Genomic DNA, 8,341 nt, shown 5'->3' with positions numbered 1-8,341 from the left:
TCTATGCATTCAGGATATACGGGTTTAAACGAATATAGAGGCGAACGACACATAAGAGAGATCTAGCAAACAAAGTAAACAGAGTATTTGTTTTTTTACGATGATCAGATTAGACGGTTTTACAATGAGCTAAATTTCAGGAAACAAAAAACATACATATATCTACAATGATAAGATTAGACGCACCATTTTGAATATTAATTGGGGAAGCACAGAGAAAAACAACTGTTCACAAAACAAATTTTGGAGTCATGAGAAAAAAGCCAGCCATCAAAGAATTTTAATGATATGAGAATTGGGATTTGAAGTGATTCACAAAATTCAAAGAACCTGTTTCTGAACTATGATATCCTTTGTTGGGTTCTAAAGTTGCTTCTTTAAAGCCTAAACTTCAATGACAAAAACAAAGGAAAACGAACCCATATGCAACTAGAACTGTTCACCAACATGACTGTTATTTCATATTGCTTTCATCGTGTAGACAAAGCCTACTATGATCAGGTTTTGTGACGAATTAAAATCCACAAAGATGATACAGGCTACATCCATCAGCCATTTGGAACACAACTAGGGGACGCACACATAAACAACCATGACAAAGACAGTCTACGAAACAATTTATTTGAGTCATGAAACGCAAGTCAGCATCAAAGAACTACTGATATCCAGCAAATGATGAAAACAATAAGAAACAACTGGGCACTTCAAGTGAGGATATGTGTAAGATAACTGGAAGTACTTTGATGCATCTGCATCAAACACCTTTCCACAATACACAAACAGATATACATCATCTTATAGCACTGATGCAACTTCGAACAAGCAAAACTGACTATAAATGAACGATTGACAGAGAACTATCTTCACAATTTTTATACAGTGCAACGTTTAGTTATTACAATTTCATCAATTTAATAACCCATCAAACTAAAATACAAACCCATGTCAGTGACAAAGAAACAAGACAGCCTGTACAAGCGCCGCGCAAACAGTCGGTGCGAAAGAAACAAGACGCTGCCAAATTGACAGCGTGTAGGAAGAATATGAACTGTGGGAATTTTTCAGCAGCTATCCGAGTGTCGTCTTCCAGCGATGTTGCCCCTCGCAACGATTCTACATTGGCTGAATTACAAATGAAACACCCGGATGCTCCACCCACCTTTATTCCGCCTGATTCTGTTTGCGTCGACTCAATTGTTGGTTATTCTAGTGCTGTTCTCGGTTCCATCAAGAGTTTCCCTAAAGGAACTTCTTGTGGTCGAAATGGTTCACGTGCGCAACATTTATTGGATACCTTGGGCGGTGCGGCATCAGCAGTGGCAGATTAACCGGTGTCTTCAATTACGAGTGTTGTCAATTTATTGCTGGCAGGAAATTGTCCCAATGAGTTAGGTGAGTTCATATATAGTGCACCCCTAACTCCATTATTGAAGTCAGGCGGTGTTTTTAGGCCCATCGCCATTGGTATCATTTGGCGCAGGTTGGTTTCCAAGATAGCGGCCTTCTCCGTCGAAAAGGTCATGATTTCTTACTTGGGAGATCATCAATTTGGTGTTGGTGTGCCGGTTGGTGGTGAGAGTATTTTACATGCTGTAAATAGCTTGCTGGACAGGCCTTCTCCCTCAGAGTGAGATTATTGCTTTGTAACTGCACCAGTGATTTATTTGATGGTCATTTATTAGAGTATTTGAGACTTCTGGTCACAGGTGATGGAGATGGGTTTGGTCCTTTGCAACAAAGGATCGCTACTCTCCCCATCAAGGAGGGTGACCTTAGTATTCACACTATGGAAGACACCCTTAACTACTGTTACCTTGCTTTCCAGAGTCAGACGGTTTCTGTTCAGAAGGTGATTCTTGGTAACTTATTCTCTTCAGACAAAGGTCCTGCTTATCATCCGGCTCTTCAGATTTTCATTCAGGTATGTGGACTACCTTCTAACTATTGCGTTAATGATACTGCCCCCTTCTGTGCACTCCCTGGAAGTCACTTATTTGATGCAGTTAATAAGCAAATCCCCGTACAATTCCCAATGTTTGCAAGAGACTTGATTTTATGGCAGTGTAACCATGCTAAGCATGCTCAAGATTATGTTTTGGTTGTACCCATTAGTGGTCCGAATCAATGCCTTGGTCCAAGACAGTTTAGAGCCGTAGTTTTTTATCGCTTTGGTATCCCCTTGTTTGCTGAAGGTGGGTTATGCTCATGTTGTAATAGACCTATCGATATTTTTGGTGACCATGCTCTTCATTGTGCCAAAGATGTTGGGCTTAAGTTTCGGCATGACTTGGTATGTGACGTAATTGCTGATATATGTTACAAAGCTGGTGTGCCTGTTTGAAAAGAAGTCTCCCTTGGTCTCTTGTCTGATGATAATAGAGACTTGCTGATATTCTTGTTCATAACTGGGAGAATGGTCAAGATATTTGTATGGATGGTACAAGAATCTGGCCCTTCAAAAGTGAAAGCATTCGATCTTTTGTCCTCGGCCAAGATATTTCAATTGTTGGTTTGTGTAAACGTAACAAATATTTGGATAGATATGTTTCACATGATTATGGTTTAGGGGTCCTGGCCTTTACCATTTTAGGGATACTGGGTGATGATACTTTGTGCTTTTTTAGGAGATTGAAGAATTGTCTAACTAGTAATGATGTTAGTAGTGGTGTTGGTAATTTTTTTTTATAGATTAGGAGTCGCTATTCAAAAGCGTGTCGGGGCTCAGCTTGTTGCTCGGCTACCAACAAAAGTTTTGTACGAGTCCATGGGATAAGGTTAAAAATTCAAACTAATAAATGAAATGAAAACACTGTAAAAAAATGAAAAAAATATAAAAACCAAAAAAAGTTTAAAATAATTAAAAAAGTAAATCTTAATAGGGCGACACATGTCATAATCCTAAGGATTGGAGTAATTCAGTCTTTTCACTATATCTTGTCACCCCTTATCCATATCACAAGGGTGGGATAAGAATCTGGGGCCCTAATTAATTCTTGGAACCCCAAATTAAACGAGGTGTTGTTCGTAGGGAGTCATTTTTTCCCTTGCCTCCTATTTGAATGGTTCAAAATTTTTGTACCTTGTTCCTTTTTTACCTTGCATTCTTGGGGGCCATTCAAAAGGAATTAGAGGCCAACAATAAAACAAAAATTGGTCACTCAAACCTAAATTGAGTTCAACCCTTAATTTTTTTCGTAATAACAAAATTCTCTATAATAATTCGAAATTAAACATGAATTATAATGTATATTTAATTGTGTGGGAATTAAGTGTTTGACCCTCCCCTCACTCTCTCTTACTCAAATGGCCTTTGACTTAAAACTCAATTTTAAAAAAAAATTAACCAATTTTATTGAAATGACCCTTAAAAAAGAAGGAGAGTCATTTGGATAAAGATGTTTGATGATGTTATCAAATGATAAACTATATCCTTTAAGGGTACAACCGTCATTCCAACTTAAACATAACATATCTCACAAATCGTACGTAAGAATTCGACAAATTTTATATACCCGGAAAGCTTTTTGAAAGACCTACACAACGAGCGTAAATACAACTATCAAATTTTCATTTCATGAAATTTTTTATTTTCTAAATAATTTTTTTAAATTTTCTTCATATTTTATAATGTGCAGACAATATGCACACTGATTTCATGTGAAGGAATTATATACACCGTGTTCTGTACATAACTTTTTAAATTTTCTTCATATTTTATAGTGTGCAGACAATATGCACACTGATTCTTGTAAATATTTTTTAAAATTTTCTTCATATTTTATCGTGTGCAAGCAATATGCACCCTGATTTTATGTGCAGGCAATATCCACATCGGTTATTTTGTTAATCCTACTTCCTATAATATTCCAGGGCCACTGGAATAATTTGCGAATTTTATTAAATAACCCTGGGACCAAATGAATAAGAACCATAATTTCCAGGGTCATAAGAATAAACTTCTCTTTAATTATTGTTAGAAGAATCATTTGAAGGGTTTTCTTCTTTTTTTCACAATTTCCTAATTTTGGTGCTACCATAATCGATAGTAAATTGTGTTAATTTAACTTCCGAATATAGTGTCCTCAAAATAATATTTTTCCAAAATGCTTTTTCAATTTTTGAATTTTGATACTAGAATAATCGGTAGTAAATTTAACTTCCGAATGTATATTGACCCAAAATGAGATTTTGGCAAAATCCTTTAATTTTATAACTTTGGTACTACCACAATCGGTAGTAAATTATGTTACTTTAACCTCCGAATATATTCAATTTTCGAACATTGGTACTACCATAATCGGTACTAAATTTAACTTCCGAATGTATACTGACCCCAAAATGAGTTTTTTAAAAAATACCTTAATTATTCAAAGTTTGGACTTATAACAATCTGAAGTAAGGTAAGTGAACTTAACTTCCAATTAAATAGGGTACATTAATTAAATATCCTGGTTTTGACACCCATCAAATATATCTTTATACAACAATAAATATACCCTTATCATTTAATAACCATATCTATTTAAAATTAAATTACCTTAATAGCCTCACTCATATAATATTTTTCTTTATTTCAAAATGCAACAAAAAATTTTCTCTACCACTTCACCGTCGCCACCACCACCATTCCACCACTACTAGCACCACCACATATCCACCACCACCAACATTCAACTAACATTACACCACCACCACTCCACCACTCCCGCCACCACCACTACTACCACCGTCGTCGCCACCACCACCGCCGTCGCCATTGCCACCACCACCAAAATTTGGTGTTAATAATCAAAGTTGATCCCAAAAAAAAAATGGCGTCAACAACAAAAGTTGATCCCAAAAATAAAAATCAGAAAAAAAGAAAATAAAAAAAAATGTGGTGTCAACATATCGAAGTTCATCCCCAAAATTAAAAATTCAGAAAACGTGCAGACTATGTATGATGTCAATAACCAAAGTTGATGTCAAAATTTAGTATCAACAACCAAAGTTGATACCAAAATTAAAAACTCAGAAAATGGTCAGATTTTATATAGTGCCAATAACCAAAGTTGATACTAAAAATGGTGTTAACAACCAAAGTTGACCCCAAAATCTAGTGCCAACAACCACAATTAAACCAAAAATAAAAGTTGAAATTATGTATAGTGTCAACAATCAAAGTTGATCCCAAAATCTAGTGTCAACAACCAAAATTGATCCCAAAAAACTGATCTACTAAATTAGTGAACCTAATGTGAATCGAAACGCATCTTCGGAGTCGGTTGTGGTACCATTGCACCACAAGTTAGATGTCTCTGCAGTTTAAATGTAAATAAATAAAGTTAATTATCATTTATATAACAAGATAAGAATGGGAAACGACCATGCCAAATTTAATACTAACAAATTGAGTCTAAAACCAAGACACTGAATGACGACAACTATTAGAGATACGAAAAAATGGTTTAAGAATTTAAGCTTCCCTCTTTTTCACTTATGTGGTACACTTTTAAGTTATAGTTGCATTTACAAATAAATTCATAAAACAACAATTTCCCTAGAAAATGCCAATCTTAGGGAAAACAAAACCAGCCAGATTCTCTGCACTATTTGTCACCTAAATTTCACATGATAACAACAAGGTTGCATAGCTCGTGTTACATATCAACTAGCATCGTTTCCCACAAACATTTGACAATGGTTTTTAGAAAAATTAATCCCCGATAAAGATAATTGCTCTAAAATAAAGATGAAATGAAATTCTTAGTATTTGGAAACTATGAAGTCAGTCTGTACTTCTGTAGTTACGCCGATAAACATGAGAATAAGCTATCTGTGTATATTAATTTCAAACTGACCATTATGATATTCTCAATCCTTAATACTTGTCATCGTGTCATTTCGAACTTCAGATCATATTTGACATGTTTTGTCTTAACTAATTTTCGCATCGTCTATGTACGACTGATTTCTATCTCTAGTTTAAAAGTTAGGGATGCTAAAAAAAGATGGGACAGAATTTCCGTTTATTATATGGACTGATTGAAAAAACCATCTAATTGTTTTCATTACCCTTCCGGACATAAGCTAAAACTAATAAGAGACTAACAATTAAAATCTAAGTATCCAGACATAACTTTAACTCACCTGTAAGACTAGGTTCCATCTTCTGGAGCTTTATTTGCCTCAATAGGTTCATGGCCTGTTATTAGCTCCAACAGTACCATACCAAAATGCATATGCATCTGTATTATCCTAAATTTTCCATGTTGAAAATATTCATGAGCCAAACCACCTGTAAATCAAATTATAACTTTAGAAGACTCTATTCAAGGAGGATAAAAATATCAACACATCATAGTGCCAAGATATTTGAATTTCCTAACTAACTGCTCCTATAGGGTACCTGTAAATCAATGCTGCTATCACCAACACCAACACCACCACCATCACTGCAAACAACATCCACCATCATCGTCAAAATAAGCACCAACGCTAGTGCTGCAACATCCACCATAACAGCCAAAAAAAAACAATACAAACAATTCAGTTCATACTAATATACCATAAACCACTAAATTCTATCGAACCAAAACTTTAACACTACCTTATTTAATCGTATTTCACAGGGCCGTCTTACGGTTTTTGGGGCCCTAGGCGAGCACAATATATGAGGCTTTTTTATTGTTACTAGATCGAAGGTGAAGTTAGAATTTCAGTTTACAAACTAGATTTTAGTTTGTAAACTTGTTATTTGGTATAAAATAAGCCCCAAAAATTGGTTATTAGTGACATTTATAGTTGATACAGAAAATTTAGTAACGAATTAACTGTTACATTTAAATTTTATTACAAAATATTTTCGTAACACTTATAACTGTTACAATGTTTTTGTTAGCTTAAAAAAATATTTGGGCACCCAACAATTTGGGGCTTTAGGCGTCCGCCTAGGTCGCCTTGCCCCTTAGACGGCCCTGGTATTTCGTCACTGCATTTTTTCCAAAGCAATTAAAAAATCGAAAATCTCAAACAAAAAAAATAAAATAGATTATAATACATACCTCCACCATTGTCACCGCCACCACCACTCCTTGAGATTCAATAAAACCAATTACTTTCTAAGGTTCGTCTCAAATCCATTGGAGATTTCTAGGGTTCGTCTCAAATCAATTGGAATTCGTCTGGTTTGAATTCCACATTTCATTTAAAATTACATAGATCGAAACCCAAAAAACAAATCTATCACTCGCTTAGATAATAGGAGGAAAAGAAGATGAAGAAAAAGAGAAAGAATATTAATTGTTGGAGATGATGCTGAGTAGAGGTGGTGCAGGAATGGTGGCGAAAATAGAGATTGTGTTGGAGTGGAGGTAGTGGTGTAATCGCGGTGGCGATAGATATGGTGGTGGTGGAGAGCGATGGAGATAGATAACCAACCGGAGATTGAGATCCACAGGGAGAAATAAAGAAGAAGGGATGATGATCGAAGGTTAAAAGAGGAAACTATAAAATTTATGGATTTATTAAAAATTTCAACTTTACCATGAGGGGGATTTGTGAAGTTTGTTAGGGGTAGTTTTGAAGGGCATTTATGAAGTTTGGTAGGAGTAGTTTTGAAGGCCCAACAGATGTAACGGTATTTATTCAATTTCCACATTAAATAGTGGTATTTCGAAATGAGAATTACCCATGATAGTATTTTAAGTTAATTAAACTTCCGGTTATATACCGGCCCCAAGATGAGCTTTTGAAAAAAAAAAATCAATTTTCGAATTTTAGTACTACCAAAATCGGTAGTAAATTTAACTTCTGAATTTATACTGGCCGCAAAATGAGTTTTTCAAAAAATACCTTAATTTTAGAATTATAATAATCGGAAGTAAGGTAAGGTAAGGGAACTTAACTTCCGATTGTATAGTGGCATTTCGAAATTAAAATAATCTATATTCAGTAATATTTTAAGTTAATTAAACTTGTGATTATACACTGGTCCTACAATGAGTTTTTGACAAAAAAGATTCAATTTTCGATTTTTGGTACAACCATAATCGGTAGTAAATTGTGTTAATTTAACTTCCAAATATATAGCGTCCCCAAAATGAGATTTTTCCAAAATGCTTCAATTTTCGAATTTTGGTACTACTATAATCGGTAGTAAATTTAACTTCTGAATGTATATTGGCCCAAAAATGAGATTTTGACAAAATCCTTTAATTTTCTAACTTTGGCATTACCACAGTCGATATTAATTATGTTAATTTAACCTCCAAATATAATCAATTTTCGAATTTTGATAATACCATAATCGGTATTAAATTTAACTTCCAAATGTATACTGTCCCCAAAATGAGTTTTTGAA

The 8,341-nt window shown here is 34.6% G+C and overlaps 1 long non-coding RNA gene across 1 annotated transcript; it reads right to left on the bottom strand.

The window, feature by feature from the left end:
• Nucleotides 1-4,887: 4,887 nt before the first annotated feature.
• LOC113293587 lies at nt 4,888-7,517 on the bottom strand. The gene is made up of 4 exons (XR_003332381.1): nt 7,044-7,517; nt 6,389-6,483; nt 6,130-6,277; nt 4,888-5,297 (listed from the first exon to the last, which is right to left on the bottom strand). It is a non-coding gene; the product is annotated as an uncharacterized LOC113293587 (long non-coding RNA).
• Nucleotides 7,518-8,341: the final 824 nt, after the last annotated feature.

The sequence above is a fragment of the Papaver somniferum genome, chromosome 7, assembly GCF_003573695.1.
Source record: "Papaver somniferum cultivar HN1 chromosome 7, ASM357369v1, whole genome shotgun sequence".
Taxonomy (NCBI): Eukaryota; Viridiplantae; Streptophyta; class Magnoliopsida; order Ranunculales; family Papaveraceae; genus Papaver; species Papaver somniferum.
This window is presented reverse-complemented; position numbering and strand designations above follow the sequence as displayed.